The sequence below is a fragment of the Rhamphochromis longiceps genome, linkage group LG5, assembly GCF_057381845.1.
Source record: "Rhamphochromis longiceps isolate RC_006_pf linkage group LG5, R_longiceps_female_GT1.1, whole genome shotgun sequence".
Lineage (NCBI taxonomy): Eukaryota > Metazoa > Chordata > Actinopteri > Cichliformes > Cichlidae > Rhamphochromis > Rhamphochromis longiceps.
In genome coordinates, this window is record NC_140561.1 from 31,347,885 (window position 1) to 31,365,784 (window position 17,900).

General features: G+C 39.8%; 1 protein-coding gene across 5 annotated transcripts in view; it reads left to right on the forward strand.

Moving 5' to 3' along the window:
* LOC146670329 (plasma membrane calcium-transporting ATPase 1-like) overlaps positions 1-17,900 on the forward strand; it is a 134,251-nt gene that overhangs the window by 24,997 nt on the left and 91,354 nt on the right. For 4 of the 5 annotated variants that reach the window (XM_085407183.1, XM_085407181.1, XM_085407182.1 and 1 more), the window contains one exon: positions 5,535-5,594. The exons of the other annotated variant lie outside the window; for it this stretch is intronic. The gene's annotated coding sequence lies outside the window, so the exon portion shown is untranslated. The remainder of the gene's footprint in view (positions 1-5,534; positions 5,595-17,900) is intronic. 5 annotated transcript variants of the gene reach the window in all.

Sequence of the window (17,900 nt, forward strand, 5' to 3'; positions counted from 1 at the left end):
TTTATTGAATTGTTTCATGTTTTTTTTACTTGTTTGTCCAAAGATTATTGCTAAATTAGTTTTTTAATAATGAAAGTTAATTTAGAGGCCTAAGCTCTACACAGGGTAACAGGTTCACTCAGTACCAAACCACACCCATAACTGTAAGACCAGTACTTGTGATTAGATGAACTTGAATCCTGTTTAGATTAAGCAATCCAGGCACAAGAGTGTCAGGATAGTGCTGAGGTCCAATGCACAGTTTGCAGTACTAAATGGAACTTTGGGGGGGAATGCGAAATGGGAGCAGTCAGTGTACTTTCAATACAAGCGTGAGGACATCATTCAATAGAGTCCTTGTTGTCTCGGATGAAGGAACAAATATGTCTGAGTGGCCCTAATCAGTAATGTATGTGCATGGGAAATGGTGTTAGCTGATTTTCTTGATTCAGTGATGCAGGTCTGTACTATGATGGCCGTTTGGTTCAGGTATGCACCCTGAGTCATATCCACGACTATGATCATGTATTCATTCTTTATTCATTCATTGATGCAAACATGCATATTAATACATGCATTAGGCATTTAAGCGGATTTCATAACAGCCTGACAGAGAAAAGTCAACATTCTTTGGCTTTTACAGTTTAAAGCAATCTATCAAGACTGTCAAAGTTAATTGAGTGCGTCAGTGCAATAGCATTAAGGCTGACTATTTATTATTTGTCAGATTTTTGTCATTATCTTCTTCTTATTATTATTATTCTCCTTCTTCTGCCTAAAATTCAGATCCATGGATCTTTTAGCTTTTGGGAAACTCGAAAATAACTTTTATCAGGATATTAACATAAACAATTAAAATCTGTTTCTAGTTTCCAGCTGTCTACATTTTCCTTACAATATTTGCTGCAATCTCTGCAAACCTATTTTACACAGAAATAGGGACACTGGCACATTCATAATTTTTTCAGGAATTTTCTAGTGGATTTTAAGCACTTTGTTTCCTTCTGCTTACTCTATCTAACTCAGTCTGGCCCTCTGAGGAAAAAATGTTGCCAACACTGCCGTGGATACTTGTCCTGAACACTCGAGACAGAAACATGTTTCCTTGGTCACATTCCTCTTGTGAATTTGACCCTGTCACACATTCAGCTGCTCACCGATTGGACTGTTAGATACACTCCTCCCATCCACTGGTATGAATGGCAGCTTGTGTTTTCTGTGTTCAGACACTCTCCACTCTGTCAGCCTGAACAGTTATTTTTCACAAAACCCAGGAATGTTTGGTGTCACATTGTCCAGCTGGTTTTCAGCCCAACAAACAGCAGACTGTGAGGATTTTTTTTTTTCCGCTCTGCTCTCAGTCACAAGATGCTCCACCAACAGTCATCTGAGGCTGAGTAATGTGCTGCTTCACTGATGAGGGCTGAAAGAGGCTGATGGGTTTGTTATAGAATAGGGGGGGGAAAAGTATGATTAAATGTAGGGCTGTTCGATATAACGATATATATCGGATGACGATATAAAAACGTCTATCGTTTCATTTTACGCTATCGTTTGTTTCGTGGTGTCGCAAAATAAACTTTACGGCAATTTTTTTTTTTCATGGTTTTGATGGTCACTGTAGTGGCTACAGTATATTAATTTCTTAAAGTTCTCTCTTTCTCTTATATTTAATATAACCACACTACGGACGGACAAGCGCCTGTTTTTATGCGCTGTCGTTAGAAACAACGACGGTAAAACCATCACATGTCCTCTTGTTTATTTTCCACATAAACCTTTCACAATAAAGCTCAAGATCATGTGGAGACTTTTCAAAATAAACGGAATCACGTGAAAAAGTATGCAGAGTATTGACGGATGAGAAGCAAAAAAGAGCCGTCAGGTGCTAAAAAATAAACCTTAGACTCAAACGTTAGAACAGGCTTTTCCCCGCAGCACGCCGTGTAATAAATACTCACAAAGAAAACGGCGGCTGTTACAACCTATGTCTAAAAATGTGTAGTTTCATGCATCGGTTAAAACACTCGACTCCAGCTACACGACGCCCAGCTGGAAACACTTCACCTACCCGAGATTCACAGAATTTACAGAAAATATAAATTTTTTTGTGATTTATATCGTTATCGGGACGATAGATGTTTTATATCGGGATATGAGATTCTGGTCATATTGCACAGCCCTAATTAAATGCTTGGACCCCAGAATTTGCTTTTTGCTTTTATTGTGTTGAAATATTGCAAAACTGTTGCCCAGTTTTTGGAGATATCGGCTGTAGAGATGTCTGCCTTTCTCTATAATATACTGGGATCAGATGGCGCTTTATTTGCAGAAAGGGGGAAAAAAAACATGTTCACAGTTCATATAGGAACTCATTTCTTTCTATCAGACTACACCCACCAAATGTAATGCTGTGAAGAACAACGCCTCCATTTACTCGTGAAGAGAGACTCGTGACAGAATACCATAAATGCTTTAAGACACTAAACTGTGCCCCTCAGCTGCCTCTCGAACATGTTTCTCACCCCGTGGATGGACTCCAGCTCTGTCATCTTGTGCTGTAGCTGGCGACTAAAGTCCTTGTTTTGCTCTGAGCTCAGTGTAGTGGTCCCAGCTCTCCACCTACTCCAGGTTGTGGCGAAAGTGGCCCCTCCAGCTCCAGTTCCGGGAGGCTCTCTAGCATACTACCGTCGCCAAATTGGAGTATGTCTGACAGTGGGATAAGGCACAACAAAAACAACCTGAGCAACCTGCAGAGAACCATTAGACAGGAGGGAACTTTTTTTGCTTTGGTGTGAATTACAGAGAAGAAAGTAGGTCATTTTGATTTGGGGATGAAGCTGTTAAGCTGTTTTTAAACATGAACTCGAGTACTGAGTTGCCAAACAACAAGTTTTCCTCTGACTTGTTGTTTCCAAATTTTCCCCACAGCTGATAACATCACTGTTAGGTCCAGTCCAGAAGTAAACAAGCTGGCTGCTAACAAAACTGTTCCATGAATACCACTAAAAAAAAACCAATCTAAGTGGAGGCAAACATCCCTGTGAGGGGGCTGAAATCTCTTAAAACAAAGGGTTGGTTTCACATCTATGGGCTTTATATTCCCATCAGACGCCTGATGTCAGCAGGGTTCGACTGAAGTGCCCGTTTAGTCCACATTGACTCCAGCCTCAAAGTTAACATCAGACATTTTGCTGGACAAAAATAGTTTAACAGTAAGTTCCACGAGGAATAAACGGAAAGAAAAATGTATTGTTTTTATTGACTGAGTGATTGATTTTTTTATTTCCCAGCCCACAGCAGCTCTATATGCCCACAACCACACTGGAAAGCGCAGTCTGAAACTAAAGGCCTTAATGCATTAGTGTTGTGTATACGTTTTCTGCGTTTGGGATTTATACATGCTGCCTGTGGAAATTATACTTGTTATGCTCTTCAATTTGAGACACTTTGCTTTGGAGAGACATGTTTTTACACACTCTTAACTCATCTGCATTATTAAGATCATTCTCCCATTAGATAAAATAGGTAAAGTTTTATAAACTTTTGATTTAACAGACTGTCTGTGTTGCAACTGTGACCTACAGTATGGTCATGAGATCTTGGAAATGAACTAAAGAATAAGACTGATTACAAGCGATTGAAATGAGCTTCTCCTAGAAGGTAGCTGGGCTGGCCTTAGAGAGAGACGTTGGAATAGGGCTGCTGCTCCTCCGTGTTGCAAGGAGCCAGTCAAGGTGGTTTGGCCTGGGAATACCTCAGGATCTCATAAGGAACTGGAAGAAGTTGTAGGGGAGAAGGATGACTGGAACATCCTCCCCAGCATGCTGCCACCACAAATCAACTTTGGATAAGTGGAAGATATTGATTACACAAATGGAAGTTACACAATTGAATAGAGAGGAGACTGTGTTGTTGTCGGTACTCTGATGTGGTATTTAAATCAATATTTATGCTTAAATGCAACTCTTTTCTGTGTCTTCTAATTGAAATTTGTCGCTTGCAAGGTGCTTTTGAACTCCATAGTCACTGGGGAATAACTACATCCTCGGGATGTGTGGGGTTTTTTTCTATTTGGGTTTGCATTGCCAATAGGAACAGTACTGTGACATCCTGGAGATATGAAAAAGTTCCTATGATGTAAAAGGTTACTGACCCAAGTTGTAAAAATCTGCAGTGCTGCTCAGTTTCCCTGCAAGAAAGTGTTACCATTAATTTTAATATCCTCTTTTTCTTATAAAGGAAGCTGCATTTGCATTATTGTGATGCAAAAACCCCTGCACAAGATGCTTTGATAAGACTGGTGTGAGTCTCAACTGTTGTCTGGTCTGCTGGCTCTTCAGTCGTGCATGTTATGAGAAATTGAAACTGGCCCCTATTTTAAAAGAGACAGTGGACACTGGAAGACTGATAAACTAGGGTTGTGTCGATGGAGGATGATCAAAGGCTACGTTCACACTGCAGGCGAAAGCGCATCAAATCCGATTTTTTTGACCCTATGCGACCCATATCCGATCATGGTATGACAGTGTGAACGGCACAAATCTGATATTTTCAAATCCAATCTGGGTCACTTTCGTATGTGGTACTGAATCCGATACATATCCGATGTTTCAGAAAGCAACTGCTGTGTGAACGGTCAAGTCGCATTAAATCCATCTTTTACGTCACTGACACGAGACAGACGCCACAGACGCCAAGCTCCTTTGACTACGATGACCTGGATGACTGAGAACCTTCACATACAAGACAGACGCCAATTATCAGCGCCAAAGAAGCGCCCGAGAAGACATCGCGAACGCTTCCTGGCCATCCGGTGAAACTGCTGGGAAGACAACGTTGGAGAAACGTGAACATTTTATTTGTACTGCATAACCTGCAGATTCTGACAGAAATCTGCAACTATCCTTTGAAGCACCGCTCCTCTAAAACAGCAATAAGGATCATTATTAGGTTATCTACATTATTATGTAAATAACAAAATAACTTAAAGCAAAAATTGGAAAACATGAAGTCCGAAGTCTTTATATTAAGGGCCATCAGTCAAACAATATAGTTTGCTCTGGGTCTAAACAGAGCGCGTTGTGTGTGACGTCTTCTTTTGCGCATGCGGGCCGCTTTGAGCGTTCACACTAGAGCGCGTTTGCTGTCGCATTTTATTTGTAGTGTGAACACGCAGACAAAAAAATCTGATTTGATCAAAAAATCGGAATTGAGCATTAAGACCTGCAGTGTGAACGTAGCCTAAAGGTCAGATGATCGTTAGAGGGGATTCAAGGGGATTTTTTTTCCAACTCATCTTCTTGTCAGCGTATTAATTGAATGTCATCATTATAATTAGATTGATAATAAATCTAATCAGCCACGCTAGTTTCATGTTAGCATGCTGGCATGTAACCGACATGGTTATGTGCAAGTTAATGCTCGCAACTCTTCACACTTTGAAATGAATGTATGTGTATCTGGAGCGAATATACTCATTTCTCATCATAGAGTAAGGAAAAACTTTAACTTGTGTTTAAAACTTAGTGGCCTCTTTTCATTCTTTTTCACAGGGCTTTGTGTTTGCTGGTGAAAAGAATCCGCTGTGGAGGAAACCAGCGAAGGACAAACAGGTGGGACACATTAACCCTCTCGAGGCAGGCGTTGCAGATTTGCAACAGTTAAAAACTAACAACCTGATTACCCCACATACATATTTTATGAGTTTGTTTTTTTTTTTTACTCAGAAGTACCACTGCAGGACTTGGTTGTGCATTAGCAACAAAAAGTTTAATTTGAGCCTGAGATGGTTGAAAGGAGACTGTGAGGGAGTCAAAAAGAGCCAAACAAATATGATGGCCTGGTATCTTTTTAGCTGTTTAACTGAATCTGGGTGGAGCACATAAGTTGATATTTCAGGGAAATGGTTGAGAATTCGACACACGTGTCAGGATGGGCATGCATACTCTTTTGTAATGGTTGTTACAAAGAAGTGTTTTGTTAGCCATTTGAAAATTGATGATAACAAGTCATTTTTTAAGCATCAATTAGATTTGCACTTTTTGAATGATATTAGAGTCTCATCATCGTTGGCTGCATAGAAATCCTGAGCCTTAGGAGTAATATTTTTACATTATTTTCAGACACTGGTGCTTATATTTTTCCACAATAGCTCCATCGTGTCTGGTGTTTTTTAAATTCTTGTTTACATGTTTGTTTGTTTGTTTTTTGTCTAAACTGAGGCCAAGTTGGGCATTTAAATTCCCCATTGTTCAAAAACGTGCACATAAAAAAAAAAAAAAAAAGAGTATGTTTCCCTAAACTGAAAAATTGTGGCCATTTAGAAAATTCAATGCCTTAAGTTAAAGATTCAAAAGTGAGAAGCATAAAAACATTAGCTGTGGTATCCAATGATTATGGTATGTAGTCTTTGTCAACATACTTGAAGTAGGAAGTAAACACTCAAAAGATCTTGTAAACACTCTTACACTCTCCGCAGTGTTGTATTGTGTGTTTGTGTGTGCGTGTGTGTGTTAAGGGTAAAGGTTAGTCATGATGTACTTTTGACTTTTGGAATACCCAAATGGAAAACATTTTTAAAAGGAAAACTGTGATGTCAAAATGAAAACATGACACTTCACTTGAAAGGCAACATCTTTCTGTTTCTGAGAATTTGACCATTTTCCATGTGGGGAAAATAAAAACTAACCTTAACCCAAGACCAATCACCAATGACCTGGCAGGTGTTAAAATCTTAACCGCGCAGTGTTAAACTCATCCAGTGATTATCTCACTTATTAGCAATGACACTGGAGTTAATAAATGTCTGTTGGACTACAGAGAAGATCTCCCAGCCCAAATAGAAACGGAGAATAACTGGCAGCATTGAGAAGCTGTAACACTGGTGTCAATGAATTTTAGTGAAGAAGAGACATCATCATGTGTGTTGGCTCGGCTGCCTTAAGAGGTCTACTCAGCTGGCTATTAGCCGCATTCAGTGGTGATGATGACTAAGAGCTGAGTGCAGGCTCTTATGGGGTTTTGCTGTGTTTCTGTGTTAATATGCAGTCAGCTATGCGAGTGATGGCCTGAAAATGAGACTGATGGAAGTTTGTGAAACAAAGTAGGAAGGAAAGAAAGTGATTGCGGTGCTAACATTTCCCTCTTGATAAGCAACAGATATACAGTGACTTGTAGCTGTAGCTGTTTATCCAGAACAGGAAGCTGCTGTCGTCGCGGAGTGTTCTAATTGCGGTGGGTTTGTAGGCTTTTGGCCTCTCGATATGTTTTAAAAGAGTGTGTATGTGTTGAGACTGACACAGAACTGATCTCTGTAGTTTGAAACCATCGAGATTAGGTGCTTCACACAGCTGTTTGTGAATGACTTGCACATTAGAGGCTAGTACTTCATGTATACATGTGAAGCAGCCCAGTGAGTCAGACAGGCTTTCACTGACATATTCATTTATTCATGTGTTTATTCATTCAGGTGCTGCATGTTCTCGTATGCATTCAACCTGCTTCAATTTTTCTGCTGACAAAGATTTCTCCATTTTTAAACATTTGCATTTTCTGTTGGCTGAATTTTATTTTTCAGAAAGATGCAAAGAAACTGAATTACATTCAGAGTAGACCCAGCTGTTAAAAGAAGAAAGAAATATTTCAAGATCCACTAAGGTTTTGTTTGTTTGTTTTTTAACAAATGTTTCATCTACTGAAGCATAGGCATATATTAATGAATATAACAGGGAAAGACATACACTGTATTGCCAAAGGGATTCACTCACCTATCCATGTAATTGAATTCAGGTCTTCCAGTCACTTCCATGTCCACAGGTGTATAAAAATCAAGCACCTAGGCATGCAGACCGCTTCTACAAATATTTGTGAAAGAACGGGTTGTTCTCAGGAATTCCAGCGTGATACAGTGATAGGATTCCAAATACGTGACGAGTCCAGTTGTGAAATATTCCAAATTCAACTGTTAGTGGTATTATAACAAAGTGGAAGTTATTAGGAATGATAGAAACTCAGCTACAAAGTGGTAGGCAATATAAAACCGCAGAGCAGGGTCAGCGGATGCTGACGAGCATAGTGCACAGAGGTCAGCAACTTTCTGTAGATCTCTACAGACCTCCAAACTTCATGTTGCCTTCAGATTAGATCAAGAACAGTCGGTAGAGAGCTTCGTGGAATGGGTTTTCATGGCCAAGCAGCTGTATCCAAGCCTTACATCACCAAGCACAATCCAAAGCTTTGGTTGCAGTGGTGCTTTAGACCACTGCATCTGTCTGAGCTAATTGGAGGGTCTTCACTGCATCCTTTTACTAAGTTCCAGTGAATGGAGCTCTTAATACTTCAGCATACCAAGGCATTTTGGATAGTTTCATGCTCCTAACTTTGAAGGATGTTTGAGGATGGCCCCTTCGTGTTCCAATGTGACTGTGCACCAGTCCACAAAGCAAGGGCCATAAAGACATGGATGAGTGAGTTTGCTGTGAAAGAAATTGACTGGCCTGCACAGAGTCCCGACTTCAACACGACAAAACACCTTTGGGATGAATTAGAGCGGAGACTAGAGAGGACATCTTGACCAGTATCAGTGTCTGACCTCACAAATGCGATTCTGGAAGCCCATAGACATGTACTCGTAAAACTTGTGAAAACTTTTCCCAGGAGAGTTGATGCTGTTATAGCTGCAAATGGTGGGTTGACATCATTTAAACCCTATGGATTAAAAATGGGATGTCACTCAAGTTCATATGCATGTGAAGGCAGGCGAGCGAGTACTTTTAGCCTTATAGTGTGTATCTCTGTCAGTCATAGCATATCCAAATGTTGGCTTTAGTAGAGTCAGACTTATTACCAAGTCTCTACAAAACTTGTATTAAATCACAAGTATATAGTGCATATGCAGTAATTTATTGCTCACTTAACACAATAACTGCATCTCAACTAATATAAACTAAGTGGTACTATTTAAAACAGGAAATGTGCTTTATTAGCAAGGCTCCTTCCGATTGTCAAACACATCAATCTTCATAATTTAGTCTGTTATAAAATATTACATTTTGGCACCAAATCACAACAAAAGTCACCTCAAGGCACTTTATTTTGTACTGTAAAGACCTTACAATAATAAAGAGAGAACCCAAGCAATCAAACGACTCCCTATAAGCAAGCACTGGCGACAGTGGGAAGAAAAAAACCTCCCTTTTAACAGGAAGAAACCTCTGGCAGAACCAGGCTCAGGGAGGGGCGACACTCTGCCAAGACAGGTCGAGGGTGAGAAAGACATTTGCTGTTAAAGGCAAACTCAAAATAAGCCCTAGATAAGGTTGTTTTTTTTCCCAATACGGAGAGCGCATCTGATTTCAGAGGTTTTTGGTAATCGTTGCTTTAGAAAATCCTAAAAACACAAATAAAAGAAAGATGTATTGGGGTTCAATTAAATTTGCATTTGGTTGTCCAAAGAAAGATCTGCAAAACTGCTGCCCAGAGTGAGCTCAGCTTTTTAGAGAGGGGATAAAGTGCACAGTTGTGAAGGAAAGGGTTGCACTGGAGAACGAGACCACCAATATTAGTTTTATCTTTAATATCTTGTTTTCTAATTGTAATTGGAAAAATAACTGACACGAGGAGTTGAATTTTAAGTGGAGTGATAATGGCAGTTTTCTCATATCCAAGCGTGTTAAATGATGCGCTTCGACATGTGTGATGTCTCTCGTCAGGATGTTTGTTGTCTGCCGCTGTCGTATTTTTAGCTGCTTCTTCTTCTTCATTTACCTCTTGAGGAAAATGCTGCCATGTCCCGCTCGGTGCGACCTGCTTATCAACGTGCTGCAGACAACAGCTGTTATCTAACATGTTGGAGATGCACTCCATGTCTCATTGGCATGCCTTGGCTTTCACTCTCACACATCAACATAGACTCATGCACTTTGTGATGTTCTTTAAGAAGGAGAAACATGTTTTTTTTTTTTTAGGGGTGGGAGGGGGGGGGTTCATCTTTATTGAACATTAATATCAACAGTGAAAGAGAAAGAGAATCTATATCCACTGCATAGCTTATACAAATCAGTTATTCCGGCTGGCTTTTTCTTGGATACAAATCTTTCAAAAATGGTCCCCAAACTCTCAGTCTTTGAGAATATATGTAATTCTTTGTAGCGGAAAGTGTGGAACATTTGGCCTGTGAGATTTTGCCCTCAAAACAATACAATTAGCATTTAAGAGATGGAGATTCATCAGCAGTTTGTTTATTTGTTTTTAATTTAATTCTGTCCCTCTGGCTGCCAAACAAAAGCTCTGGTTCAAGACTCATTTCCTTTCTGTATATTTTTATTATATTGGTTTAACTTGGCCCAAATCACAGATGTTCTGATTAAGCAGTTATAGCGTATTCACAGTCCAAGTGTGAATCACAGCACAGACTGATTTCCACTTTATTTTCTCTTTCTAATTGTTATTTAAAGTTTTTTATGCACCCTTTTTCCTCTTCTTGTGGAATCTCATCAGTCACGGACCACACAACTCCACATTTATCTGGGAATTCTCCACATTCCGCTCTCGCACTTTTGTTCGAATATTGTGGTAACTTTAACATATCTGCTTCCAAATCTAAATGATGCGTTGCTCTTAAGGTTTTTAATGCTTTCTTACATAAAAGGATGCTGTGGTTCCAGTAGGGACTCCATGAAATATTCATGTTCCTAATGTAAGGATGTGTGTAACATTTCCCAGAATCTGTAAAACATACCTCTTTCAAAAAGGAGAAACTGTAAACAGTCACACCATCACACTGGTTATCTCTGTGGTTTTACTTGCGGACTAAAGGTTAAACGAGACACAATGTCCTGGGAAGGGTTATTATGGGTCAGAATCTGGCAACCTCATGATTTGATTACATTTAGATTCTTTTGAATCACATTGATCCAGATTTGATTTAATGATGATGATTTTGGCTCCACTGGGGTCTCAGCCTCGGGATTTTGCTCACCTAATTTAATCAACGAGTGGCACAAAATATTGTACATATTGCTCTGAATTACCAGAGAAATAAACTGGAATTGAACCCACACTGTATTTTCACACTTTTGTAGCTTGTTAATATATTACAATATGTGTTAATAGGATTATATACATTTCAATCGGCCTAATTTTGATTATATTTTAGCTTGTTTTAAAAAAAACATTCAAATGTGAAAATGAATTGGTTTAACAGAGTACTATCAGTACTTTGTCCTGTGATTGTCAGAGTCAGAACAGCTGTGTGGCGTGACGTGAGGAGAGAGATGGGTATTTAAACACTTTGATTTGATGTAATTTGTTAGTATTTTGGTTTTTAAACATACCTCTGTGACGTTGTGGCGAGCTGTGCAGGAGGTAAAAACGTGTGGGCTGTTAAGTGTTGTTTGTTTGTTTGTTTTTGTTTTGTTTTGTTGAATAGTTCTTGACAAGCGGCATCTAGGTCTTTTACTGTCTATCACAAGGCTAACATGGAGAGACAGATAATCATTCAACCTTGCAATCACACTTGCAGCCAATTTAGAAATACCAGTTAGCCCATTATGTGTGTCTGTGGAGTCTGGAGAGAACCCACACAGGCACAGGGAGAGCATCCAAACATCCCAGCTGGTGAATGTGAACCGGTTGTAGCTTGCTATGAAGTGACCACTGCTCCAACTTTATTGTTTTCACAGTTTTTTAGCTCTCTCTAATAAGAAATGTACATATAGATTAATACAATCAATAAATGGCTTTGCAATGCTATTATAAACAAATATAATGTGTCAGTAACATGCATATAAGTAGCTCTTTGTAAATTCACCCTTTCTAAGGCCTTATAATGGCCTTATATACCCATTACCTATTTAGGACCGAACCCATAACAAAAACTCATGCTTAAAAATGATGTTTAAGAGATGGATCACAGATGATGATCGGCCTCTGAAACAGAGCACTCAGGCAGCAAACACATTCAGCCATCACGCGGGCTTCAGATGACATTAATATTCATAGAATAAAAGTGTGTGTGTGTGTGTGTGTGTGTGTGTGTGTGTGTGTGTGTGTTTGCGTGTGTGTGTGTGCCTGTGCCTGTGCCTGTGCCTGATGGGATAGTACCTTTCTCATTACTGGCGGTGCTGTGGTAAGATGCCCGGCTACTTTAGCTACCAGACAAAAGCAGTTTCAACCTAATCCTCATTCAGTGATTTCATTTCCTCTTTAAGCACTAAATGGAAAAACAAAGACGAGAGAAAGGAAAATAAAACCAGGATTTTCTGTAAGAACTGCTCTCTGTAGACCTCACCATCACCATCCCGCCGGTTCAGTCAAGCGGTGTTTGATCAAAGCCTGAGAGGACTTTTGGTTCGGGCCTACAGCTGTTAGCATGCAGCCCAGAGAGGGTCAGCTGTCTGTGACCCCAGCTGCAGGTACTGTCATCTGTATGGAGCCGCCCTGTGGAGCTTGTTAGCTGTCTGAGCTAATTGGAGGGTCTTCACTGCACAGATGCTGACGCACTTCAAAGGAGTTCCCCTTCAAAGAGCAGACAGGTCAGAGAGGGAATAGAAGGAGGATATGAATAAATGCATGATTTCATTTCTCATTTCAGAGTGGAGAACCTGGAGTTTCTTTGTATAAATAATTTTCTGTTGGCTTTGGTAAATTTGTCAACATTTCCAATCTGCATTGTGTTTGCATCAACAAGCTTGTGCAGCCATAATTCTTTTGCTGTGGCAGCCTCTATATTTTCTGGAAAGACTTCCCAACAGGTTAGTGAATGGGTTCTGTGACTTTCATCAGGCCTGGCTCTTCATCTTGGGAAGACATTAAGAGAGCCAAAAGAGAATATAACCCCCACTCAAGACAATGCCTGTAACTCCACCAGATGTACCAGAGCACGTTTCAAAACTTGTCTCGAAGAAAATCTGTTTGGGGATAAAGGACTGAATTTGGTTTCCAAAATGAAAGAAACTGTGCAGGCTAAACACTCAGCTTCTGAAATGTTTGCGGCGTGAGTTGAAGCCTTGGAACAAAACTGTATGAGACGCCACATCAAATGGAAGCACTCGAAGGGTTTGGATGGGGCTGAGGAAGACCAGTATCATCTTTATTTTTACTTATCTAGGTATCTGGAAAAGCTTCCCAAAACAACAGAATAATCTTTGTCTAACGCATGAAATGTAATTTTATAGTTAATACGTAAAACAGTTTCACATATCTCTTTCTGATGTTTGAAATAATCAAACACTTCAAATTCAAATTTTATTTGTCACTGAGTAAACAGGTTTCACTCAGAGTTTCTTTGAAGCAAAGTTTGAGAATCATTTACCTGACGCACAAGGCTACAGGCCACAACCCCAACTAGAAAAAGGCACTACTGGGTACTCAACTAAAGCCATGAACTGTTGTGGATTTTATCCACCTATTAAAGAAGTGACATTCATTTGACTACACTATATGGAGTATATTTTGATATTTTCCCCACCTTACTCGCTTTTTTGTTACAAATACGTGATTCTGTTACACTCCATCAGACTCCAATGACAGACACCAAGTAACATAGTTTGAGGTATTTTCTGACTGTGGTGTCTCATTGAGTTAGTTCAGATCCTAACACATAGTGAGCTTGCAACTCGTTTCCTGAGATGTAAAAATCAGTATTTATGTCAACGTCTCACATGAGACAGGGGAAAGCCATTTCTTCATGGGCAGGCCTTTGACCACAGGGTGTTGGAACAGGTCAAACTATAAACTGCTGACACAAAGCTAAGAAAGAACATGGTGCTTTATTTAATTCTCTACTTCAAAATTCAAATGCATCACTTTTCAAAGCTTACAGAAGCTCCTTTGTCTTCTGTAAGGTGATTTTCATCCAAACGAACCCAAAAACATGCTCTAATTATGAGAAGGATTTGATTAAAGTCTCGGGTATGACTGCGTTGCTCAACGGTGAATGCGGTGTAGAAAGAGGTGCAGAAGAGGTGCAGAAAAGCTACTGGGCTGTAGAGGACTGTTGTCGTCCTCCCAAATTTCTCTTTTTGCCAAGATATCCCCACTCCTGTAATATCACTCTGGTAAGCTGTGATACATGAGTGATTATGCATTTTTATACGGTAAGCAGAGCCTTGAGCTGCTGGCCCAAAATCAAATTACATGTTATACATTTACAGTATTTGCCCCCAAGTTCAAGATGAGTCATCTAAATCTTGTAGTGTTTCACAGAAAGAGGAAGAAAAATAGGATAATGTAATTTGAAAAAACTATAAATACCCATGAATCCACCATTACCAGGAAACCATTGATATACTATCTCTATGATAGTATATCAATGGTTCCCTGGAAAGCCTTCAGCTGATGCAGAATGCTGCAGTGGGCGTACCGACAGGGACTACACCCCCCCCCCCCCCCCCCCCCCCCCCCCCCCAATGTTGGCTTATCTTCATTGGCTTCCTGTGAAATCTAGAATCAAATTCAAAATACTTCTCACATTTTGAATAATCAGGCCCCATCTTGCTACAAAAGCCCCACTTTACTCTTAGACTGCTGGTTTACATGTGGTTCCTAAAGTATTTAAAAGTAGAATGGGAGGCAGAGCCTTCAGCTTTCAGGCTCCTCTTCTGTGGAACCAGCTCCCAGTTTGGATTTAGGAGACAGACACACTATCACTACTTTCAATATTAGGCTAGAACTTTCCTTTTTGCTAAAGCTTATCCGGTTGTTCAGTCTGACGTCACTAGTCGTGTCTGGACCTAAACTCCGCTGCAGGTCAATATCAAACGATCACTATGGCATTACTGAGAGTTGAAAAACTGTCTAAAGTCTTTCATCTTTAATAAAATGATCAGCGTTCTGCTCTACCAGGTGTAACAATTGAGTTTAACATCCAGGCATCCATGAAAACAGAATTTATGACATTTAACGGAGTTAGAAGTTAGCAGGGAGTTAGCTCGCTAGCTTCTATCTAAATACAACATAGCATGTCCTGACTGCAGGGTTTTGGACACAAATTAAAACGTACAGCTCTGTTATCACTTCCAGCATAAATGAAGACAGAAAACTAAACAGCAGTGACGTTTGTAGGGTTACTGAAGTTGGGCTAGCTGGTATATAATGATGTGCTACGTGACCGCTAGCGACACAGCTATGTTAGCATAATATAAACAAGCTAACTTTTTTCCCACTCGATAAAAGTTAACGTGAGTGTTCTCGGTGGTCAGGAACAAATGTAATCACATGGCAGGATGCTGTAAAAGGACCAAACTTCAGCTAGGAGAACAACTGAGATAATCCATCCACAATACGAGGTTAGTCATTCATATACTGCTGCATGTGTTGGGCTGTAGTTACTTCCTAAGGTTTTAAAAACTGAGCTTAAATAAATGATTAGCGGTAATAAAAGCCGAGGGAGGTCAACAGTGATCACTGACTGTTTTAGGAGCTTTTTGAGATTAAATAGAAGAAAATACAAAACATTAAACATGTTAACAACACAAAAGCCATATTAAACGCAGACTACTTTAGGCCCGGAAGTAGGATTCGTCACGTCATCACTTAACAATTGGATAGTTAGGGCTGGATCAGGTGACCCTGACCCCTCCCTTAGTCATAGGCCTGATGGTGCACTGAGTGTTTCTCTTTTCATCACTCTGTATTTAATGATTAGTTACTATCAATCTCTGGCTTCCTTCCACAGTGTGTCTTTTGTCCTGTCCTGTCCCAAACCCCTAAGAGCCCTTCAGTGAGCCTGGTACTTCCTGTTAAAAGGGAATAATTTTCACCTTTCTGTAATGGAGGCAGTACCTTTTAAGTAAACACCTAAATAACCGATAGTTAGGATTGTAAAACTAACATTTTCTGCATCTGCATTTAGCACGACACCTGTAATTTGGTCATTGTAGTTTGCTCCATGCAAGAAAGCAAGAAAAGTCTCTTCTAGCTCCCCACTATGAATCGGGTCCTTTGATATCTACTATTGCAATGAGTTTAAATCTCATTTATTATATTGTATTTGTACAGTTGCAAATATGAAGTATGGTTGAGACAAAATCCAAAAGTGCATGAGTGTGCTGTTTGGGAATGTAAGGGTTTGTATCCACCTAAGCATTTCTTACCAGCTGAAAACAGCAGACATTTTAGCCAATGAAATAAATAAATAAAATGACAAATAAACAACTGAAAATGATACAACAGGGAGCTGAATTGGTCAAAATCTAAATTTTGATGTAAGATTTTATGGCTGAAACATCTGGAAACAAAGATGTGGGCTGAAGTTGATAAAAGATTCTTTTTTTTTTTTTGGTCCAAGTGTCTGGATACGTTTATGAAAACCAAACTAAGAATCAAATCTGTTGGATCAGAAATGGCTGTGGCGGCCCAGAGGGGCAATATTGTGTCATGCAAAGGACAAACATTAAAGGGGCAGTGCTCTAAATCTTTCAGCTGTGCGGCGTGTTTTTAAATTTTACAGCCTGTTTCCCTTCATCTGCGGCAACAATGGAGGCCTTTATCAACCTGCTTCTCAGGCAGTCACACCTGGGGACTGACAAGCAGCAGCAGCAGTGTCTGATGTTTCCCTCCCCTCCTCAGTGTTTTTGGGTTATGATCAGCGTGGATCAGGATTCAAGTGATGAACAGCTTCAGAGCCTTAGGCTGTAAACAGGATTACTAAATCTCTGGATGCTCTCCAGATGTTGCTGCTTTGTTTGTTTCAGAACTGTCTTCTCCTCTGTGTCATTCTTTGGGCTTAAAAAAAAGGACAATAAGGTCATGTCCTCTTTAATGCTGTGTCTCTTGTCCCTTCTTATTACTTTCTCTGTGACAATTTGCCTAATCTAAGTGCAGGAAATAATGGATTCATTTACACACAGCATGCTTATTATCTCACACAAGTGTCAGGCTGCAGCTAATGAATAATTTCAGTTGTCATATTTGATTAGCTCGCTTAATTCCTTTTAGGATTATTCAATTGACAATTTAATCTATAGAATACTGTGCATTTTCAAAGAAAAGTTGACATTTTCAAATGTTTAAAACAATAAAACGTTTTTCATTCCAGTTGAGGAAGAACAAAACAAACAACAGAACCAGTAATTTTCTGATTGATTGACTTAGCAGTAATCTTTTGGCAGGAATGCTTAAAATCAAAGCGATGGTCCAAGAACACACCAGTATGCTTCAGTGGAAAATAAACTTGACAATTGTCCACGTAACAATGAAAGGAAATGGCATGTTTCCAGAAAATATTACCAAGTGGCAGCAGGTACAAAGAGAAAAGGAAAGGTCCAAGAACATAGCCTTGCGGTACCCCCAGGGGAGGGCAGCAGGCACAGAAAATTCTAGTATTATTTTGGTCTTTTACCTTAGCATTAATTAGCCAATATGTGTGTTTGTGATTCCACAGTTGTTATCTGATCACAGCCAAACACAAGACTTTTGACTGCAAGAAAACAACACAGCCATAGCTAGAATGCTAATCCTGAGGATTTAAAATGCCACTGGTTAATGTTATGGTAGCAATATTATTGTTCTGTGGCTTTAATACATGCACTGCAGCCCTGACATTCTCAAGGCATTACCCAACAAAGGTGCATATCAGAGCTCAAACATCCAGGTGCAGTTTGACTGGATATAAGCTGCTCTTTAAACTGCCAGTGTGCCTGCACAAAATCCATGTGGCGTTGGAATGCTCCGGTGTGCGAGCATTCCCTCTTGCATGCTGTCGTGGTACCTCCCTCGCCTAAAACATCTGAAGTGGACTACTTCCTACTGTGTGCTACATCTGTGAAAAGACAACTGTGGAAATAATCCTGATGTGATTCTCCAGGAGGATCCTGTGTGAAAATGGTGAACAGTTTGTTGTTATTCATACAGTTAATGGAGGATTCAAGTCTTTCTATACCAAGGCTTCAGGAGACATTAAGGACGAAGCTCAGCTC